We start from the raw sequence: 23,754 nt of genomic DNA, 5'->3' as shown, positions 1-23,754 counted from the left end.
TGTTCCAAAGACCTCCCTGGGGCTACTTGTAAAATGTAGTGATGGGCTGTGCAGACCATCCCCGGCTTGGGGATCACAACCTCCCTGGGGCCAATTCCTTTTAAAAAAAGAGGGAGGCCATATAACAGCCCTGCAGGGCTGTATACTACCTCCTGCAGTCTGCCCAAGCACAATAAAAGAGGGGATGGTGTGGCTCCCTCTTGGAGCCATACATGGCCCTGGGGACCGCTATCATCCGGGCTCCAGCATTGTCCAATGAAACCTACCCCGGGACATACCTGTTTGCTTTTGCTTGGCTTTGACAGCTCCCACCAAGCAAAAGCAATCACTCCAGTTCCAGAAGATGGGAGCTGCTAAAGTGCTCCACCCTCTGGAAGTTGAGGTTTCATTTATTTCTGTTGGCAGTGAAAAAGATGAAACATGTGCTTTGGCACACAGGGAGCTGCATTTGCAGCAGCTCCTCGTGTGCAATAGCAATGCCGCCTTCTGCAGGAGGCAGGGAGCCGGCTGGTACTGTGGGGACATTGACACTCCTTCCCAAAACTCCATGCTGAGCACTGGGTGCCCTGAGTGAGCTCCAGGGTACCCAGTAGGCATGGCCAGGCCTCAGGGAATGGGGTCTCTGGATCCAAAATCGGCCCAGGGAAGGGGGTCAAGAAGCCCCCCCCTTATTTATCAAAGGCCAGGCAGTGTAGGATGGGGTTTGGTGGGGCCAAAATTGGCCTGGGAGGGGGCCATGCAGCCCCCCACCCCAGTGAATTAAGCTCTTAGATTATAAAAATTGGCCCAGGATGTGGGAGGCTGTGCGGTTCCCCTCCACTATTCAGTGAAGGCCATGCCCCAGAGAATGGGATTCCTGGGGTCAGATTGGCCAAGGGAGGCGGGCTATGTGGCCCCCGCTCCAATTCAATTAAAGCCATGTTCTGGGGGATGGATCTGCCAAGGCCAAACCTCCCCAGTAAGGGTGCCATGTTGCCCCCCTCTCATTCAATTAAGGCGGGCCTAGGGGGATGGAGTCCCTTGGGTTAAAATTGGCCCCGGGAGGGGGGCCGCATAGCCCACCTCCCCTATAATGTGAAGAAAAATTTGTAGAAAAACAAGGCAGGAAAAAAAGCAGGAAAGCAAAACAGCAGAAGAGGGCAGGACAGAGGGTAGAAAAATTAGCAAGAAAGGCAAAGCAGAGGCAGAAAAATGAACAGCAAAGGTAAAACAGATGGAAGAAAATCAAGTAGAATAGGCAAAACAGAGCAGAAGAGGGCAAACTGAGAGCACAAAGACACACACACCCACTCACAGAACCACTCAGACACTCACCCACTCACTCACAGACTCATGCACCCACTCACAGACCTACTCAGAGGCTCATGCATTCAATCACAGACCTACTGAGAGAGTCACACACCCACTCACAGAGCCACTCAGATAATCATACATCCACTCACTGATTCCATCAGAGACTCATGCACCCACTCATGCACCCACTCAGAGACTCCTGCACTCACTCACAGACCAACTCAGACTCATGCACTCATTCACAGACCCTCTGAGACACTCATGGACTCACTCACAGACTCATGCCCCCACTCACAGACCCACTCAGACACTCACACAGCCACTCACAGACCCACTTAGAGATTCACACACCCACTCACAGATCCAGTGAGAGACTCATGCATACACTCACAGACCCACTGAGAGACTCAGGCACTCACTCACTCACAGACCCACTCAGAGACTCACACACTAATTCACAAACCCACTCAGAGACTCATGCACTCACAGACTCACTCAGAGATTCATGCACACAGACCCACTTAGAGACTCCTGTACTCACTCACAGACCCACTCACAGACTCACACCCACTCACAGACCCAGTCTGACCCTCACACACTCACCCATTCAGTAAAGTAGTATATGAGGTCATAAACAGTACATTGCAGGGGCATAAGTTAAGTTAGCTCAGATAAAAATAACTGCTAAATTTCCCTGGTTTTGTGTGAGTGAAATCTGAGCCTAATTATAATGTCCCTGTAACCTTTGTTTTTTTCTGTGAAAAAAATAAATATATAAATATATATACACACACATATATATTATTACAAACGTGTTTAAAAAATCCATCCAAAAACATAATATAAAATTGACAAACGCAATATAAAGTTGACTTATAAACTATGCATTAATACATACAAATACATAATACATTAAAAACACTTAAAACTAGATTATTATACACAATAGTTAAGTTTCAGATATTTAAAACTTTGATATTATTGTATCAAATCAAAACACAACACACTTTCCAAGGGTATTACTTACTTCGATATAATAATAGTATTGATATTCTCTCTTCAATATTTAGTACCTTCGATATTGTGATCTCGTTATTTAGGGGGAACACCTCTGGAACTACTAATACTTGACTTTGTACAAAATATGCAATCTTCTAACATTCTTACAAATTTAAACATCAGCTACAATTTTCTTCTACTCTTTCATACAACATATGCAGCAATAAAAAACAAGCTTTCAATTACTCTTTCGCTCACTCTGGCTGTAACAAAATGTGTCACCTTAACACCACTAGATGTAAAAAGACATATTAAGTCTCTCTGACTGTACTCTTCAAGCACATGCATCTTTGTGCATAAGTCATGATTCCTGCATTCAAGGCCGGACTGGCTTTTTATAAAATTGGTCATTTCACTGGGGTCTGAGGCTTTGGGGGCTAGTTTGTGAAGTCCCAAAGCCACTGCTGGCACATCTTTTACTCTATTACAGTAGGTACAGTGGGAGAAAGATTGCAGAACAAAGAGAGAGGATGGAGAGCAATCAGAGAGAGGAAGAAGAGAGAGTAGAGAAGTAGAGGCAGAACATCAGAATATGGAAAGAAAGACAAATATAGGGGAGGAGGGAGCAGGACTGGATTGAAAAATGTTGGCATGGCCACGTTTGGTTTCCAGTACAGCTCTGTCAGCATCATATGAACTCTTGCAACTGGAGAATAATGGGTGCTTTCCAAAATCAAAGAAATTTATGAAACATATGTGCCATATAAATTATTTTTGAAAATGACACGTACATTTCTTGGAGTTTATTAATCTTCAGAAATAATTGGCAGTGCAGCTCTTAAATATTTAGACCACCTATCTGTTGTCAATTTCTGTCTATGAAACTGTATTGGGTATCATTCACAGTGTGCAGGTAACATAAAATAAGCAGTAACTTCTATGCAACATGGAAATATCCCAAATCTCATTTGATTCACTGAAGAGGTGCAACTTACAGTAAGACTCCATGCCATCATGTCCCATCGGTATTTTTAAATTTCAAAACACAAGATGATTTGAAGTAACACATGGTGTAACCAGAGATGTCCATATGCTTCAGTGCAACCCTCGACCTTTGTACATTTATACATTATGCTCATTGTGTGAACAGTACAACTAATGAGGCATTCTTACTAGACAGAAAAATATAATTAACTGATATTTCCCATTTGGAATTGTATATTTAAAAAAAAATGATGAGACTAATTCAACTGTATATGAATGCAGTTTTCATCTATTTTCTTTTTTTATCTAGAAGGGCTGTCATGGGGTTATTGTATATCACGTTATACGCAGAGGTTGCCCACTGTACTAAAATGTGCCTGTAATAAATTGAATTATTAATTGGGGTGGATGGGAGTCCACCGCAAAGAATGAGGCCACAAACTAGTATGGGAAAATCAACATTTCAGTATCTGAAACCTGTCCTTAAACCCCTGGTAGCTATGGCACTGAGCAGATAGGTTTAACTTAACAAAATGTGTTAAGGTCTTAGCAGTAACAAAAGATTTTGGTGTCAGAACATAATAAAAACCCTACAAACAATAAAGAAAAAATAGATAACAGCCCAAGGGAAGAAATTAGACCAAAATGACAAATTCCAATAAGGGAAACCAGGGATCTGAATTTTTAAAGATTAAAATAAACCAAGAAAAGGTAAAGCTCCAATCATTAGTCAGGGTTCCAGGTTGACTGAGACCTAGGTGTGATTTCAGGCTAGCCACAATGGAGCAAAGGTTGGACACCCCTCGCAGGTTCATCTGGGTCAAAGATTTTACCTTCTGACTTCGGACCAGATTTAGACTTTGGCAGAGAGGGAACTCCATGGCAATAGCAATAGAGTGGCCACACTGCAAAACTTGCAGTCCATCGGCCCAATTGAGGGCCTGCAAACCAAGAGTATGTCTCCAATGGAGCCTACTCCTGCTCCATCACCAAAATACTCCTTCGACAAACTGTCAGAGTACTGGATGTTGAAGATTAGCCATCTGACTATCTGCCCAATTTAGATAAGACAGTTGTATGGCTTTTTTATTGTTGTCCGTCACAGGTAAAACCTGGTGGTGAGGGACAGTACAAATGTATAAAGGACTACCACACCATGGGAAAAACTCCAGTGGTTGGTGTGGTGGAGAGCATTATTTTGATATTTTAATTTTTTTTTAAACTTTCAAAAGTTTGGTGTCAGTGTCCATCACTAATGATGGACGCACATCAAACGTTTTACTTCCTGTGTATGAACTGCCATGACAGTGGTTAAGACAATCCATAGAGCTCACTGCCAGGCCAGTTGTGAACTCTCAGTATGGGTGGCAGAGTGAAGGAAGGGTGGCAGACATAAAGTCCTCCACCATCATGACTGCCCTTAACCTTCCACCAAATTTTTAATTGGGACATTAGTCTCTGAAATAGAGTCTTAGCAAATCAGTCTTGACCCTGTTCATGATGGGAAAAGACCAGCCTGAACAGTCAAGCAAGGTCCTCACTGGACCGGAAACAAGCATCCCAGGACCGGTTTCAGGGCATCACCCCTCATCAACCAGGCGGGGGGAGAATATTTGGCAATGTTCAACATTCCGTCCATCATCTCTTTGTGTTGCATTTTTGACCCTAAGTGGGAAGAGTATGCCCAGAGGTGGGTTCCGAGCTCACTATGCCACTTGTTTCAAGCTAGCCTGGCTGATAAGGAGTGATGCCCCAAAACCGGTCCAAGGATGATTGTTTTCCGGTCCAGGGAGGACCTGGCCTGGCAGTTCAGGCTTGACTGTTCCCATGGGGAACAGGGTCAAGGCTGATTTGTATATCACTGGGTCCAAACGGAATGCCGTGGAGAGCAAAATAGTGATGCATTAACCCCAGATCTGTGACTGGGAGTGAATGTTTGACAATGTTCAACATTCCATCTGTCATCTTTTTGTGTTGCATTTTCACCCTAAGTGGGAAGTGTATGCACAGGCATGGGTCCCATGCTGGCTACACCACCGGTCTCATGGCTGCTGTGGGGTAATGCCCTGAAACCGGTCCCAGGATGCTTTTTTTCCAAGGAGGACCAGGTCTGGCAGTTCGGGCTGGACTGTTCCCATTGGGAACTGGGTCAAGGCTGATTTGAATATGGCTGGGTCCAAACTGGAATGGCTGGTGAGCAATTTAATAATTGATTAAATGAAGATCTGTGGCTGGGGGTGAATGTTTGACAGTGTTCAATATTACCTCCATCATCTTTTTGTGTTCCATCCCCCACATGACCATCACCTCTTATTCCAGAACCATGACTCTCATCATGTGCTTGGATGCTCGCCTCACACGTTATGACCTGGTTGCGGTTCAAATTGCATTTGGACACCATTGACATGCTCCACACTTATCCCCTATCCAAAACAACCACATTCCTCTTTACTTCAATAATTCTCTTCAGCCCTATTAACTTTGTCTCACCTTTGGGAGACCATACAGTTTCATTACATACACCATTTCACCAACCACCCATCTACTAGGTTAAACACCAAGCTTCCTGTCAAAACACTCCTTATATTCTTCTTGATAAACCCTGATCCTGCGTGAAAAAGTACTCACCATGCCAGAACCACCACTCAACCAAACAGGTTTCAATTTTGAGCCAGCCATTCTTCCTTTCAGTCCCCGGAAAGGAGAAATCACTGTCACACTGTTTGGTGTGTTACGGGGTACCCAAAATGTTTTGCACAGGATCCCCTTCAAAGGTAATCTGCATTCTATAGCAGTTTACACGCATGCTCTCACCAAACGATTCATGCTTTCCACAAGACCATTGGCTTGAGGAGCGTAGGGGGCTGTGCGGTGGTGTTTGATGGATAAATATTCCCAAGTTTCCTTCATTTCCTTATAAATGAACTTGACACCATTGTTTGGTACAACTGTTTTGGGAATGCCTTCACAAGCAAAGAACTCCAGTATACTTTTCATCATAATCAATCAATCAGGGATTTTTTAAAGTGCGCTAGTCACCTATGAGGGTCCGAAGGTACTGGTGGGGGAGGTACAGCTCCAAGTCAGTCAAAGAGTCAGGTCTTGAGGCTCTTCCTAAAGGTATGCAGAGTGGGGGGGCTTCTGATGTTGACTGAGAGCTTGTTTCAGGCCTTTTCTGCGGTGTGTGGGGTCTCTGTCATGGTGAAGTCGGTGGAGCAGAGGTATCTTTTGAGTACCTCGAAGCAGACTCTTTCATTGAGGTATTTGGGTCCGATGTTGTGGAGAGATTTGTAGGTGTAGGTGAAAAACTTGAAGGTTACTCTCTTCTCGATGGAGTGCCAGTGGAGGTCTCGTAAGTGCTGGGACATGTGCTCATGTTGTGGGGTTCCAAGGACGAGTCTGGCTGCAGTGTTCTGGATGGGTTTGAGCTTGTGCAGCAGGGATTTGTTGACTCCTGCGTAGAGGACATTGCCGAAGTCCAGTCTGCTGGTTATGAGTGCGTGGGTGATGGTCTTCCTGCATTCGGGGGGATCCACTTGAAGGTCTTGAGGAGGATGCGGAGGGAGTTGAAGCAGGTGGAGGTGACGGCGTTGATCTGGCGTGTCATGGTGAGGGAGGAGTCTAGAATGATGCCGAGGTTTCAGGTGTGGTCTGTCGAAGTGGGTGGGTTTCCAAGGGCAGAGGGCCACCAGGTGTTGTCCTCAGCGGTGGAGGAGGGTCCAAGGACGAAGACCTCTGTCTTCTCCGAGTTGAGCTATAGGCAACTGTTGCTCATCCAGGCCTTCCTGGGAGCTGAGTCTGGTATCTTTGGGGTTCTTCGCGAGGGAGAGGATGAGCTGGGTGTCATCAGCGTAGGATATTATGTTGAGCCCATGCTGTCTAACGATGGCGACAACGCGGGCTATGTAGATGTTGAAGAGCGTGGGGCTGAGCGAGGATCCTTGGGGTACTCCATAGTTAACCTCTGTCGGTTCGGTTCGGAGAGGAAGGGTGGGAGTCTGACTGTTTGGGTTCTGCCGGTGAAAAATGAGTGGATCCAGTCAAGGGCAGTTCCCCGTATGCCGGCGTCGTGGAGTCTGGTGGCGCGAGTGAGGTGGGAGACGGTGTCGAAGACTGCGGAGAGGTCTAGTAGGATGTCATCGGTGGTGGCAAGGAGGGTGGTCTCAGTGCTGTGGTTTCTGCGGAATCCAGAGTGGGAGGAGTCGAGAATGACGTTCTCTTTGATGAAGGTGGTCAGTTGGGCGTTGACGAATCTCTCTGTAACTTTGGCTGTGAAGGGAAGGAGAGAGATGGGTCAGTAGTTTTTCAGGTCCGTCGGGTCCGCCGAGGGTTTCTTGAGGAGGGGCTTGACCTCTGCCTTCTTCTAGTCCTCGTAGATGCCAGATTCGAAGGAGGCGTTAATGGTCCAGCATAGTTTGGGTGCTATGGCGGCAGTGACTCTGTGGTAGATTTGTGGTGGGCAGGGGTCCGTGGGGGCTCCTGAGTGGATGTTCATCATGGTCGTGGCGGTATCCTTGGTGGTAGCCGAACTTCAGGTGGTGATGGTGGGCTGGTTGTCGATGGCAGTGAGGATAGTGGTGTCTGGAGTCAGTTCGCTGAAGTTGTCATAGAGGGCATTGATAATGGAACTTATGCAGCATGCTGATATTCATTTGGAAGTATAATCCACCAAAACTAGTTCAAATCTTTATTTCACAGACCATACGTCAAATGGACCTACAATATCTGGAGTCAATTTGTTCCATGGTTCTTCAGGGATCTCTACATGGGATAAGGGCACTGCTCTGATTGATTTTGATATGTCATTACCAGCGCATATAAACAATCCCTAACAACTCCCTCCACTTTCCACTTGCCTATCAACCCCTGGCCACCAGTACATCTCCCTCACTCTGGCTTTCATTAGGTTCTGGCTCAGGTGGCCCTCATGAGCCAAGTTGATGATTTTGCTGAGCAATTCTTCAAGAGGAATCAATCTCTCAACCCTGAACACTTCATCCTTAACAATACTCAAATCCTCCCTCACATTCCTAAAAACTTTTGCATCTTCAGGCGCATTGCGTTGCCTGGCCAACCTCCCACCACAATATCCAAAACTTGTTTCCTGAAAGCATCACTGGACACTCCAGCTTCCCATTCCTGCCTGTTAAGAGCTGGCTCCTCCACCCAAAGTAGGGGGGCATCTGGTGCAGATACCAGTTCCTTGTCAGCGGCACCCTGGATAAATAATAAGCTGGAATTTTATTTTTACCAGATAAATACTCTACAATAAAGTTCTTCTCCATTAATTTTACACACTCCTCTTTATCCTTGGAGTGGCATTCTCTGTATGTCTACATGCAAACTTATGGACGAAAGGCCTATGATCCAACTTCACTGTGAACGCCAAACCCCACAGAAAATATTTTAATTGTTTAATGGTCCACATGCAGGCTAATGCCCCACACACGATCATTGAGTAGCGTTCCTTCACTCCTTTTGAGCGAACATGAGGCATAAGCTATCACTCTTTCATCACCATGAACTAACTGGGAGAGGACAGCACCCAAATCCTTCAATCTGGCATCCGTGCTCAGTATTGTTGTTCTGGTGCCATCAAAATGTCCTAAAGTTAGGAAGCTTTATTGGCCTACGGTCAAGCAGCGCATTGAATTCAAGCCTTGTGAATAAAGCTTTGTATGGCAGTGGGGCATCAGACCTACAGAAACTTTTTCACTGGCACTCCCCACGGCGTAATCTTTGATCTGCCAATAAAGGTCTAGTCTAGAATACAAAAGGTGAGATGGGGAGGTAGAAGCCTGTCCTTTCGAGCATCCAAGCTCTGGAATGAATTACCAGACATCATTAGACTGCAAACTACCAGATCCCTGTTCAGGAAAATACTTAAGACCTGGGTATTTCCCTTACAGGAATGAAGCTTTAACCCGATTCTTCATTTGCTTCCTTGCTTCAGTGCCAAGACGCCTCGGCATTTGTGCATTTTATATGTTTTTCTACTTACTTATGTACTTACTATTCACAGTCTCAACACAGCGGGAGACCAAATGAATTCCGCACCTTTCTTGAGCAGAAGATTCAATGGCTGCACCACGCTCGCAAAATTGCAAATACATTTTGAGTAGTGCTCAGATAGACACAAGAATGATCTAACTTGGACCTTATCGCGTGGTGCAAGTGCCTGGGATATAGCTTCTGCCAGCTCCAATTTGGGGTTAATGTCATCCCCTGAAATGGTGTTGTGAGAAATTGGCCTGGTATATGCTGTCCACTAGTTATAGTGGGCACCCTGTACCAGTCCAAACAACACCTTAATGATGATAGGTTAAAGAAAACCTTTATTGAAAGCTATCCTTGTGGTAGCTATGGAGAGCAGCCTTCAGGCTAAGTCGTGAAGGAATGTAAAGCAGCTTGTTTTACCAGTCTAATATCTCTTGACTGGCTAAATGAAAGACAACCACACCAGGAATATATATAAAATATATGTATTTATTTCTAAACACACCCTCCTAGTCTCTTTATGACGCTAGAGTTCAAAACACATAAGTTACACTTAAAACATAACAGTAAAATAGCACAAATACACATCAGGCCCTAGGGGCGAGCCAAACCATATACTAAAATAGTGGTATAAGAAACACGACTTAACTAGACAAAAGGCCTAGAGCCTGTAGAATCACTGGAACCCCAAGGAACCACCCATGGTAGTGACACAGGGGACCCACAGGGGCCGTGTGCAGTGTGGGAACACAGCTGCAAGCTCGGGTTAGCTTCTACGGGGAAAATCGTGGTCAGATTTTTAAATATTAGGGACACTTAGAAATGAGTCAGGACCAAACCCTTTGGGACTTAGGAAGTTCTAGGGTCAGCACCCACGGGAGCACCAGAGTACTCGTGTTACCTCACCCAGGGAAGCCGGGTGCATAGGTGTCAAATGGTGTCGCGTCGCCGATGTCAATGGGAGCTGACAAAGAAGTGCTGCTGCTGGGAAGATGCAAAGTGTCCGAAGAGATACAAGCCTGGATAAAAGTCAAGAAGAACCTGAAAGCAGAGAGGACAGAGTCTGGGTCACTAGCCAGTGACCAGGAGGATGATAGGCAGATGCCCACCGATGTTGGGTGATTTCAGGTGAAGAAGGTGAAGCTTGACTCTTCAGCCACGAGGACCAGGAGCTGTCGAGGACAACCAGGAGCTGGATTCGATCTGTCCCGTGAAGGATGTTGAGTGCTGCAGCGTCAGTGCCCAGATTGGACATAACAAGCCTTGGCAACAGCAACCCACGCAGAAAGAGAAGAAAGGCTTCGGAGCAGACCAGCAAGGTCTGAGAGACTCACCACTTGGTGGGGAGTTAGGGCATGCTGGAGCAACCAGGGAAGCCCAAAGAAAATCAAAGTTACCTTCACAGGGACCCACCAGTCGATGGACCAGGGATCGCAAAGGAACCTCAAGAGGAAACACAAAATGGTGGCCCACGGGTCACTCGGGGTGACTAGGCCAACAATATTCAGTGGATTCTCTGCTCGAGTTAGTGGCTACAAGTAACCCCAAGCACGACTTCAAGAGATGTCGAGAAGTCAATGCACTTGCAAAAGTGCCCGGTGACCAGGAGTTCCGGTTCCACACTACTCACGAGGGCTGTGGGTCTCAGCTTTGCTGGGGACTCAGGTCGGACTGTGAGATGTCTGGAAATCCTCTTCCTGGGCTGCAAATGCTTCAGAGTCCGGTGGGAGCTACGGAGATGCAGACCAGCAAAATGCTTTGTTGGTACCTGCCAAGCAGGGGAGTCACTCCTTGACCCCAAGGGAGATTTCTTCAGTCCTCTAGTCTTTAGTAGAGCATCGAAGTTCCAGGATTCAGCTTCAGAGTTTCGTCCAGGGATATCTAAAGTTGTGGTTACAGAGATTCCTTACTTATACCTAAGGAAGGGGTTGGACTAGCTCTGGGGACCCACCTATGAGAGGGTTTGGAAAGAGGGGTGGCTACACCCATTTCCTTTGTCCAGTTTTGTGCCAGAGCAGGGGCTGGAAGCCCCTGAACCGGTTTGAGCTGGCCTACGCACAGGGACACCAAATGTGCCCCCAGTGTAGGACTTCAAAGCACTCAGAGAGTGCTCCCACCCAGCCCCAATACACATAAGCCTGTCTGGGAGGTGGTTACACCTCCTTGTGACAGGAAACCTATTGTCCAGGCCTCCCCTGCTGAATTTTCGGTCAGCAGTAGGAGGCCGGACCCGTGTCTGTGGCTGTAGCATCCATTTTGTGATGCCAGGGCTCTGTTAGATTTCTACCGGGTATACCAGTACTGCCATGTCTCTCCCTCTAGAAGGGTGGGATCATATCCTCACATCAGGAATTGATGTGGGGGTATGATTCCAAGGTGTTTGACACCAAACATGACATGTTTCCGTGCAGCCAGTCCTAAGTTAGCATTAACAATTTTAGATATAATGCACTTAAGAGGATATATTCAGACTGCACCACTGACAACCCCGGAGAAGAGATTCCAAAGGCTGCAGAGGGGCTCAGCTCATGCATGAGCACCCTCTCACATATAACCAAGCACCCTGCCTTCAGGATTGATAAGGCCTGACATAGGGGTGACTGATAGGTTACTATGTACAGTGATAGGTGAGGAATAGGGAACCTATACCTCAGTAAGGGGTGCATGCATGGGGAACATTTATGAGTACTGCATCATGACTAGGTCTGTCCTTGGCATAAACTAAAATGTCATCTCGAAAGTTCAAGGCTGATTTAATTCCTGACAAAACCTCTTTCATCAACCTCTGGAAACATGAGGTGCTGAGGTCAAAAGCCATTCTAAGGAAACAAATTGCTCCCAGAGGAGTAAGAAAGGAGGTTAGTGGCCTAGAGTCCTTGTATAACATTTTATGATGGTAAGCAGCCAATAGGTCCATCACAAGGAACACCTTCGCTCCCATCAGTGTTGCTAGAGCCTCACAAATGTTATGTAGTGGTTGTTGATCGATCCATATCGATCCATATACACTGGTTTAGGACCCTTAAGTCAACACACATCCTGATTTTGTTTCCACCATCCTAAAACAACTGAGGCCAGCCATTCAGAAGATTCAATCTCTTCAATTACTCCCAAACGCTGTAGTCTATCTAGTTCCTATTGTAGAGGTTTTGGTATGAGGTTGAGTACCGTCCTTACTTCGTGCACAATAGGCTTTGCCCTAGATTTAAGGATCATTTTGTGTTTGAAGCCCTTCAATAAACCCATTTCATATTTGAATACTTCTTGGACCTCCTGCGCAATGTCAGTATCCTCACTGATATGTGATAATAGTATGACTTGCTCTGGTGCGTTTGGGTTCAGTGTGATGCCAAGTCTTCTTTGATGCCAATACAAGGAGATGATGGATGGAGCACTGAAACTTTTCAGAAACTCACCCCCAGTCACAGATCTGTGTTGAATCCATTATCATTATTTAGCTCACTTCGTCACCCCAGTTCCGACCCAGCCGTATGCAAATCAATCTTGACGCTGTTCCTCATGAGAACAGTCCAACCCGAACTGCCAAGCCAGGTCTTCCCTTGACCAGAAACTAGCATCCTGGGACCGATTTCAGGGTAACACCCCTCATCAGCCAGGCTAGCTTACATCTAGTGGCAAAGTGAGAAAGTGACCCATGTCTGGGCATACACTGCCTACTAAGGGCGAACAAAGCAAACACAAGGAGATGATGGACGGAGCGCTGAAGCTCCCATTTCCCCATGTACACCTTGCCAATAGTTACTCTACCTTTAAATTCTATGGTCATCAATGTGTAACCCAATAGATACATTTTCTGACCATCATAGCCAATGTAACTTATGTCTGGTTGATTCAACACAATAGCCTCCAACTCAAAAGTCCTTTCCAGGTTTGAAGCACCTATTAGGGTAAAAGGTGAGACAGAGTCTGCTAAGACTTGTACACTTTTGGCACCAATGGTGACATCACATTTAGGCATTGTTACTGTATCTTTATTTACATGCTCCTCACCCACAGTCACACAATCACAATCAGTTACATGCAAAATTGCATGTTGATGCAACTCTGGGCACATGCAATGCTGTTCACTTTCTGGTTTCTACACACATGTGCATAGTGTCACTGTTTTCCACAAATCCTGCAGGTGGCATTCTGAGCATATCAATTTGAATAATTCGATGAGTGGTTGGGACTACCGCACTTGAAACACTTGCACTTTGTATCCTTAGTTCACCCCTGGCTAGTCTTCTGTTTATCAGTTTAAGCTGTTTTTGCACAGCTCCTGTATGAGGGAGTCAGTGAAATCAGCAAAATCGCAAATTTGAGCCAGGGTTTTCAATGTCACAACATAATTGTCAACTCTTTCTCCTTTGGCTTGTACCCTCATGAAACATCTATGACCCTCTACAACTAGGTTGTGAAGTATAACGCCTTGTCTCCTAGCCAGAGAGAACTTTTCCCCTCCTACTGCTACAAGATACAAATTGAACAAGCGTTTTCACTTTCTTTTGATCAGCAAGGGTTTGCCTCTCTCCGATAGAAAATGCAGAGGTTGACTCATGCTGGCTGCCATATCTGCAACTGAAGACAAATTAACAAACTAACACTACAATTTAAAATAGTGAGTCAACACAATCAGCAAACACAACTAACTAAAATAATTATAAAATAATTAAGTGGCTTTCCGTTCAAATATTATAACCTGTGGTGGCCATTGGCTGCATTACACTGAAGAGTATCTGATTCCTCTGTTGGGCAAAAAAAAAGGTTTTTTATGCACCTGACTGAAATAACGAAGTTAAGGATCTTCTTGAAAGATGAAGACTTTATTCAATAGTACTCCACCCACTGCACGGAGTGGCCTCCTATTCCGGTGATTGAGCGACAACTGCAGATACCATTCGAACCTCGAACAGCAATCACTGCATGAGTGAGCCACATTCAAAGGATTAAAACAATGTGGTTCCAATGTATCTTGCGCTACCCGCGAGATGCATTAAAACATCAATACCAATATTACAGTACCTTCCCCCTACAAAAATGAAACAACAAAAAGTCATGTTACAAAAGCAAAGTATACACAAAATCAAACATTTACTAGCCAATCAATCAATCAATCAATCAAGCCATTTATAAAGCGCACTACTCACCCGGAGGGTCTCAAGGCGCTAGGGGGGGGGGGGGGTGCCGCTACTGCTCGAACAGCCAGGTCTTGAGCTTCTTCCTGAAGGAGAGGTGGTCTTGGGTCAGGCGCAGGTCGGTCGGGAGGGAGTTCCAGGACTTGGCGGCCAGGTAGGAGAAGGACCTTCCTCCTGTTGTCGCTCTTCGGATGCGCGGGACGGCGGCGAGGGCGAGGCTGGCTGATCGGAGATGGCGTTTGGGAGCGTAGAAGTTGAGGCGGTTGTTGAGGTAGCTCGGGCCTTGGTCGTGTAGGGCTTTGTGTGCGTGGGTGAGGAGACGGAAGGTGATTCTCTTGTTGACGGGGAGCCAGTGCAGGTCTCTCAGATGTCCGGAGATGTGGCTGCTTCGGGGGATGTCGAGGATGAGTCTGGCTGAGGCGTTCTGTATCCGCTGGAGTCTCTTCTGGAGCTTGGCGGTGGTTCCGGCGTAGAGGGCGTTGCCGTAGTCCAGTCGGCTGGTGACAAGGGCCTGGGTGACCGTCTTCCTGGTCTCGGTGGGGATCCAGCGGAAGATCTTCCGTAGCATGCGCAGGATGTTGAAACAGGACGAGGAGACGGCGTTGACTTGTCTGGTCATGGAGAGGGAGGAGTCCAGGATGAAGCCCAGGTTTCGTGCGTGGTCTGTCGGTTTGCGTGCGGTGCCCAGGGCGGGGGGCCACCAGGAGTCGTCCCAGGCGGAGGGCGAGGAGCCCAGGAGGAGGACTTCCGTCTTGTCTGAGTTCAGTTTCAGGCGGCTGGTCATCATCCACTCGGCTACGTCTTTCATCCCTTCGTGGAGGTTGGCTCTGGCGGCGGCGGGGTCGTTGGTCAGGGAGAGGATCAGCTGGGTGTCGTCGGCGTAGGAGATGATGTTGAGGTTGTGTTGGCGTACGATGGCCGCAAGGGGGCTCATGTAGACGTTGAAGAGGGTGGGGCTGAGTGCGGATCCTTGGGGGACGCCGCAGATGACTTCGGTGGCCTCTGACTTGTACGGTGGTAGGCGGACTCTCTGTGTCCTTCTGTCGAGGAAGGAGATGATCCATTCCAGTGCCTTCTCCTGGATTCCGACGTTGCTGAGGCGCTGCACTAGGGTGCGGTGGCAGACAGTGTCGAATGCCGCGGAGAGGTCTAGGAGGATGAGGGCCGCTGTTTCTCCGTTGTCCAGCAGGGCTCGGATGTTATCGGTGGCGGCGATGAGGGCGGTCTCGATGCTGTGGTTGGCTCGGAAGCCAGACTGTGAAGGGTCGAGGGATCCATTTGTCTCGAGGAAGGCGGCCAGCTGCTTGTTGACGGTCTTCTCGATGACTTTGGCTGGAAACGGGAGGAGCGAGATGGGGCGGTAATTCTTGAGTTCGGTGGGGTCCGCTGTTGGTTTCTTTAGTAGAGCGCTGAGTTCGGCGTGCTTCCAGCTCTCAGGGAAGGTGGCGGTGTCGAAGGAGGTGTTGATGATGTCTTGCAGGTGGGGTGCGATGACAGCGTCGGCCTTGTTGAATACGTGGTGAGGGCAGGGGTCGGTCGGAGATCCGGAGTGGATAGAGTTCATCGTGTGGATGGTGTCTTCTGTGTTGATCGGGGTCCAGGCGCTGAGGGTGGTGGTGGGGGGCGTTGGTGCGGTCGTGGGGGGCGTTGTTTGTGGGATGAAGCTGTTGTGTATGTCAGCGATCTTGTTGTGGAAGTAGGAGGCGAGGGAGTTGCAGAGGTCTTGCGATGGGGTGATGTCGTTGTTTCCGGCGTTGGGGTTGGAGAGCTCTTTCACGATGTTGAAGAGTTCCTTGCAGTTGTGTGCGTTGTTGTCCAGCCGGTCCTTGAATGCAGTTTTCTTGGTGGCGTGGATTAGTTGATGGTGCTTCCGGGTGGCGAGCTTGAGGGTGGTCATGTTGTCCGGTGTTGGCTCCCTTCTCCAGGCTTTCTCGAGGGCTCGGCAGTTCTTCTTGGAGCTCTTGAGTTCGTCGGTGAACCATGGGGCCTTCTTGCTGCCGGGTCTGCTAGGCGGGGTCTTCAATGGGGCGAGTTCATCCGCGCAGGTGCTGATCCACTTCGTAAGGTTGTCGGCGGCCTGGCTAGGGTTCGCTGAGCTGACTGGAGGGTGCTGTCTCAGGGAAGCGGCGAGCTGGTCGGCTGTGATCTTGTTCCAGCTTCTTCGAGCCTCCTGTTGCTGGTGGTGGTGGATCGTGGTTCTTCTGAAGGTGAAGTGGACGCAGCTGTGGTCCGTCCAGTGGAGTCCAGTGGCGTGGCTGAAGGCGATGTCTTTGCTGGATGAGAAGACGGCGTCGAGTGTGTGTCCGGCGAGGTGGGTGGGGGTGGACACCAGCTGCTTGAGTCCGAGGTTGGCGAGGTTATCAAGCAGGGTGGTGGTGTTGCGGTCGTTGTTGTTCTCCAGGTGGAAGTTGATGTCCCCCAGGAGGATGTAGTCAGCGGAGGGGAGGGCGTGCGGGCTGATGAAGTCGGCGATGTCTTCGCTGAATGTTGTGCGTGGTCCCGGGGGTCGGTAGATCAGGGTACCTCTGAGGGTGGTCTTGGGGTCGGTGTGGATCTGGAAGTGTAGGTGTTCGGCGGTAGTCAGGTTGTCGTCGGTGTTGGTCGTGATGCGGATGGTGTTCTTGTGGACAATGGCGATGCCTCCTCCAGTCTGGTTGTCGCGGTCTCTCCGGGTGATCTTGTATCCCTCTGGGATGGCGATGGCAATGTCGGGCGCTGAGGAGTCGTTCATCCAGGTTTCCGTGAGGAAGGCAACGTCTGGAGATGTGGTGTCGAGGAGGTTCCAGAGTTCGATGGCGTGTCTGTGGACGGAGCGGGTGTTGAGCAGGATGCACTTGAGGTGGTTGCTGCTGGTGTTCGGCTTGGCGGGTGCTGGTGCGGGGCAGGTCCGGATGCAGGTGAACTTGCAGGCGAGGCAGCTGAAGGGTCCGTGGGTGCGTCTCGGGGTGGCTTGGTGGCATCCCGGGGTTCGGCCGGTGTTGAGTGCGTTGAGGGTGGCGGCGTCGTACGTCTGGCGGGTGGGCTGGGGTCCTCGGGGGCCAGGGGTTCGGGTGCTGGGCGCAGACGGGCTTACCTTTGGCGCACCTTCGGCACACAATTGGCACGCCCGCTGCGCGTGCGCACGGTCGCCATTTATGGCGAAGTGCAGGGAGGGAGGAGCAGCTGGGAGGCGGGAGCGGGGAGGAAGGGGGCGTGTCCACACTCCCGGCGGCGGGAAGCGGGAAGCGGGGAGCGGGGCGGGTGGGCGCAGGGGAAACCAGCACAGGGGGGGGGCAACAATACTAGCACAGGAAAACAAAGTAATTAACCAAAATACAGTACAATATCAGAGCGAAGCGACAGAATGGCAGGGATGCGGGAACTACGAGCGGCGGCGGGGGGGCGTGGCCCGAAGGCGGGAAGGCTCAGGAAGGCAGAGAGCAGCGGCAGGCAGGCGGAGGGCACACGCGACAGCTGGTGGCCGTGCGGAGCGGGGGTGTCCTATGAATAGCCAAACAAAATGATCTGAATAAAGCTCTGGATATTTAATGAAATCTGCAAACCTTTTTAGTGTCTTGATGAGCTACTAATGCACATTTCAGTGTCAACCTGGGATGTAGAGTTAGTGTCAACCTGAGATGGAGAAGTTTCAAGAGGTGAAGACGGACAAACGGAGGGTCCCTCCGAATCCAACCAATGCCCCCATTCAAGATCGTCCTCAATCCTTTTTCTTCTATAATGCATTATCTCAGCTTGTTCAGGGGACACTTTAACAAGTTGTCTTTTGTTCCACCATCCCTTATTTCCCACAAAAGCAGCTCCTTTAAAGACTTAGCATAGATCAGTATGTTGTCCAAGTAAGCTTGAACACCCTTAGTATCATGAAATAGTGTGCCCATAAGTTTTTGAAACACACTACCGGCTGATGTACGGCCAAAAGGTAGGCGCAGAAACTTATATGCCCCACAAGGAGTCACAAATGTGGTCAAATCCTGTGACTCAACAAACAAAGCTACCTGGTGGTAGGCTGATCTTAAATCTACTAAAGAGAACCACTTTGCACCACCTAGATTCGCCAATAACTCATGGATTCGAGGAAGTGGGTGACAATCCACGATTATGTTTTTAGTAAAGGTGCGCAAGTCCGCACAAAGTCAGATCTCACCAGACTTCTTGTGCACGACAACGATAGGAGACACCCAGTGAGGTGAATCCGTAGTTTTGATGATGCCCTGATTACATAAACTTTCTAATGTATGTTGAAGTTCCACCCTGACACTAATGGGGACGGAACACACTTTATGTGCCACTGGATGAGCATCAGGTACTAATCTAATTTGGTGCTCCACTCCTTTAACCAGACCAACCTGTTCACTAAATACAGGTTTAAATTCCAAAATTATATCTTTCAATATGTCACCATCCACATTCATTTTATTACACTCAACATGGCACACAGGTAACTCCCCCACTTTGATAGGATTTTCATCGCCTGGAACTAAATACAGTCCCATGCGAGCTAAATCTTTCCACCTGATAATGTTTTTCCCTTTTTCAGCCACATAAATCTTGGTTTCTATTTCTCTTCCCAAACATTGTACCACTCCTAAAAAATAACCAATCATGTTGATATCCTTCTCACCGAAAGCCTTGGAGTTAACGTTGGAATGTAATACCTTAACACTCTCTTTCCATAAATCAAAAAATGTGGTGTCTCTTAAAATGGTAATTGGCGAATCGGAGTGGGCCATAACTTGGAGAGGAACATTGTCAATTAAAGCAGAACACAAAGGACCCTTAATGGATCCTGAATCTTACACACAGTCTAAATTTACAATTACATTACTGAGGAAATTAGAACATGACTCTGCATCTGTTTCAATACAGCTTACATTAACAGGTTTCCTGGAGTTTCTATACACCCCTTGAAAATGACCTATTTTTTTACAAAGGACACAACGTTTGTTGATAGCGGGACAATCTGGAAAATTCCCGATATGATTCTTTGATCCGCACCTGTAACAAAAAATAGGTTGCCTCCTCTGAGGAAATTTAACAGGTTTACTTTTAACATTAACAGCACATAAAGAACTCTCTTGATCAAGATCAGGAGAAGTCACCAAATTGACCCCCGGTTTGGTGTCACCTTGCATGACTTTACTGGAAATTGCAGAACGTTCGCTACTCATGGCTAAGTCAATTACTTCAGTCAAAGGTGGATTTTTGCAACCAAGAATTATTTTTAATTTTCCGAGATGCGCAGTTTAACACGAACTGGTCTCTGATATAGTTGTCTGTTAAAGGACCGAAGCCACATGCGGTTGCTAACACCCTGAGAGCCGAGATATACTCTTCAACTTTCTCATCCTCCATCTGTTTCATTTTGTAGAAGTTATGTCATTCTAGCATGATATTTGGCTCATTAGAAAATTGTTTCTTAAGACGGGCAACAGCCTCTAAGTAAATGTTCCATTGTCCATCGCCATAATGAGATGGAGGAGGTGGAATGGGTACAATACTGTCGAAAATCTTCTGCGCAGCTTGACCCAGACATCCAAATAGTAAAGCAAATTTTCATGCGGGGTATAGCCAACAGCATCTATAGCTACCAAGTGATTTTCAAAGAGTCTATAGCATTCTGACCAAATGATAGCCGGTCTCCCAGGTTTACTTAAAAATGGAGGGGGTTATGTAATTTTTTGTGTATTGGCCATGACTGAAATTCTCTTTAGAAAGAACAGAACAAATTTATAGAATAGTAGGAGGTAGAACAAGTTGTCACTGGAGTGTAGCACGCTGATAAAAATCTGTAATCGTTTGTTGAAACAAGGTGTGCGTGTCACCGAAGTGTAACACGCTGAGCAAGATCTCTATTCACTGTTGAATAAGTTGTAAGAGGAGGTTGCAAATAGTAAATATACTTAAATAGAACATTTTGTAAGATAATTGGCGTGCGTGTCGGCGATGTAAAAAGGGTAGCACGCAGACTGTATTTGCTTAATGACAAATATGCTGACCAATGGCGTGCATTTCGCCGAAATTCACACAAGCAACACGCAGGTAAAATTCAAATAAAATGTAAAAATGCTTGGCAATTGGCATGCGTGTCGCTGAAATGCATAAATGCAGCAAGCTCGCAGGAATAGCACAATATACAAATATGCTTAGTACCTGGCGTACGTATCGCTGAAATGTAGAAAAGCAGCACGCCGGCAGAATCAGCTTAATATAAAAGCTTCTACCGTTCCTGTCAAAATGAGCCCAATTCAAGATGGTGGCAGTTACGTGATGACGACACCACAGGGGAGGCGTGTTGTGACGATGAAGTGTTTAAAGCTCAAGACCGGGCCGGTCACGAGAACGAGAAGCGCGAGTGCTTAGGGCTCCCAAATGATTAAGAAATAGACACACGTACCTCCTGGTGTGATATAACATCCAGCAAAGAGATCTTACGGTCCTGGAACAGAGGAAGAATCAACAGAAGCTTTACGATGGTTGATCCAGAGTCTGGATCGGCGAATTCCCTTAACAGCAACCAGGTACGATGGTGTGGATTAGTGGGTGGAGTAGTTCTCTTCACTCGTCGCCAAATGAAATAACGAAGTTAAGGCTCGTCTTGAAAGATGAAGACTTTATTCAATAGTACTCCACCCACTGCACGGAGCGGCCTCCTAGTCCGGTGATCGAACGGCAACTGGCAGATGCCATTCGAACCTCGACCAGCGACCACTCTATGCGTGAGCCACATTCAAAGGATTACAACAATGTGGTTCCAATGCATCTCGTGCTAGCCGCCTAGCATATCACAGAGTTCCCACATGAGGCCCCCAAGATTCTCTAAGCTTAATGGGGCAGTAGTAGGATACAACAATGTCTCTTTGTTATGCCTGTCTTGAAGAGGTTGTAAGGTTTTGGCTCATATGCCTGTCTATGAATATTAGCAGATATGGATTTATGCAAAACTCCCTTGTGGTTGAACGGGAAGACCCTTGTACCAACCATGGAATTGCCCCTTTTACCAAAGCAGCTCATAGAGCAACTTTACTCCACTTTGAGGTACTTTCCAAAGCAAATCCTGGTTTGCATCGCATATTAAATCCCAACAACAATTTGTCCTGAGTTTGTGTTACAAATGTGAGGTTAACTAGGCACAAGTTGTTAGTAAATCTGGGCCTAATTCTTTTCAATCATGTACTGAAATTAGTAAAGCACAGAGTGACATTGCGGAGACTATAAAAACTAGTCAGGAACCTTCCACAACTCTGACTGACTCACCAGAGTTCCTACCACATATTTCCAAGAAAAGCACAAAAAAAACAGAGTTGGTTAATGGACAAATGGCACAATCTGCTAAAAATAACCAAATAATCTAGATCTCTTGTGGCAGGCAACAAGTGATAGCCCATATTTGCAGCCAACAGAGGAAAGTCTAATACCTTCAAACATCATTAAACTAAATTGTGATACAAAACTTTGGGCCACATGTATCAAATATGGAAAATGTGATTACCTAATTACGATTTTCTGACAATAGTAATTAGGTAATCGCAATTTTTGACATATGAAACTCCATGAGTTTCATATACCGGAACCTAGTGGGTCGCAAATTGACCTACCTCATTAATATTAATGAGGGAGATGGCATGGTGTCCGTTATTGCTTTTAAATAAAGCAATCTTATCTTTTAAATGCAGCTCATTTTCCTTAAAGGAAAACGGGTAGTGTTTAAAAAAAAAAGAGAAAGAAAAGTTTACTTTTCATTTTTTAGGAGCAGGCAGTAGTCCATGGGTCCACTGCCTGCTCTTAAAAAACATTTTTACTACCATTCCCAAAGGGGAAGGGGTCCCTTTGGGAACCCATCCCATTTACGAATGGGTTACCACCTCCTTGAAGTAGGTGGTAAAATGTGAATATTTTGCTACCGCATTCGCAGTCACAAAACATTCATACATACCATAAGGATTCGCTGTAAGGGACGCCCTAAAATGTCCCTTCCAAATAGCGAATCGCAAACCCATTTTGCAATTCGGTAACAGGTTACCCAATCGCAAAATAGGGTTTGATACATATCAAGAGCATTTTTAGTGTTCGCAAAGGGGCCAATTCTGAGAATCGGCCCGTTTGTAAATGCTAAAACTCTTGATACATGTTGCCCTTTGAGCCTTATTTTGAATTTGGCAGTCCGATGAACCGCAAAACCCCATAGTGGCATAGCAGCTACTGCCGCACCGGTAGTCCGAATGCCCTATACAAAGTTGGGTGGTCGGACCGCCATGGGCCGCTGCTGTCCATGCCCTGCAGGAACATGCAATGTCGTTCCCATTGTGGTGCCTTGCTAAGGCTCACGTATGAGCCTTAGCACTGCACTGCCGAGTGTCAACTGCTGGAGGACTGCCCGACCTGGATTTCTGTCAGAATCCGGTGGGCGGTCGCATTATGGCGCTGGTGTTGCAGCCTGCTGCCACACCACCTAAGTCATAATAAGGCCCTTGAGCATACCCTAAACACCAAAATAGTCACAACTGAGAGAAAAAGCTTGGAACTTTTCAGCTCAACATTGCATTCATATAGAGGTCAACAGGACTGAAAAACATTACTGTTTCAAATAAAGAACTAGTCTCATTGACAGAGAACCATCAGTCTTATGGCTCAAAATCATTAAGCAACAGAAGAATAAGTGACACCATTGAAAACTTCAAAACTGTGAAGTTTCAATTATCTTTAAATCCATTGTGATAGTAACAAAGTGTTGGAATGTGGATGTCCTCTGTTGTCATGGGTGTTGTGTTTTTAGCCCCAGATGCATGCTAATTTAACATGTGTGTGAAGACCTGAGCCTGTCCCTTGATAGGAATCTATTCTTGGGCCTATCCTGTGTTTTGTAGTTCCTATAAAACTTATACAGGATCTGCACGTTTAGACAACATACACTGCAGGTTTGGTGTCCAGACTAATTCCAGAAACCCCCACAGGTATGTTGGCCTGTATACCAGCTCGCTCACAGTGCTACTAGAAACTCCTCTTATCAAGGAGAGAATAGTTCTTGGCAACTATCCAACATGACAACCCTGATCCCTCAGGACCGTGGAAACAGTGTACTACTTTTTGCTCACTCACTCGTGCTCACTTAGTCTTGGAGAGATACACAGAATAAATGGTATGGACATTTTTCAATAAGTATTTATTGAACAGTTGTTATTCTAGTGTAAAATAGGTGTGCTGAAACAACCATTAGACAGTAACAGATCTAAATGATTAGAAGCACTAGGAAAGTAAAAGGATGGTAAATTTCTACCACTTTCTATAGTCTTGAATACAGGCAAGTGTATAAAATACATGGCGATAAAATGCGTACTCCTACGAT

Source organism: Triturus cristatus, chromosome 4_2 (assembly GCF_964204655.1).
Source record: "Triturus cristatus chromosome 4_2, aTriCri1.1, whole genome shotgun sequence".
In the NCBI taxonomy this organism is placed as follows: Eukaryota; Metazoa; Chordata; class Amphibia; order Caudata; family Salamandridae; genus Triturus; species Triturus cristatus.
The sequence above is the reverse complement of the archived record's forward strand: the minus strand, read 5'-3'. Positions refer to the sequence as shown.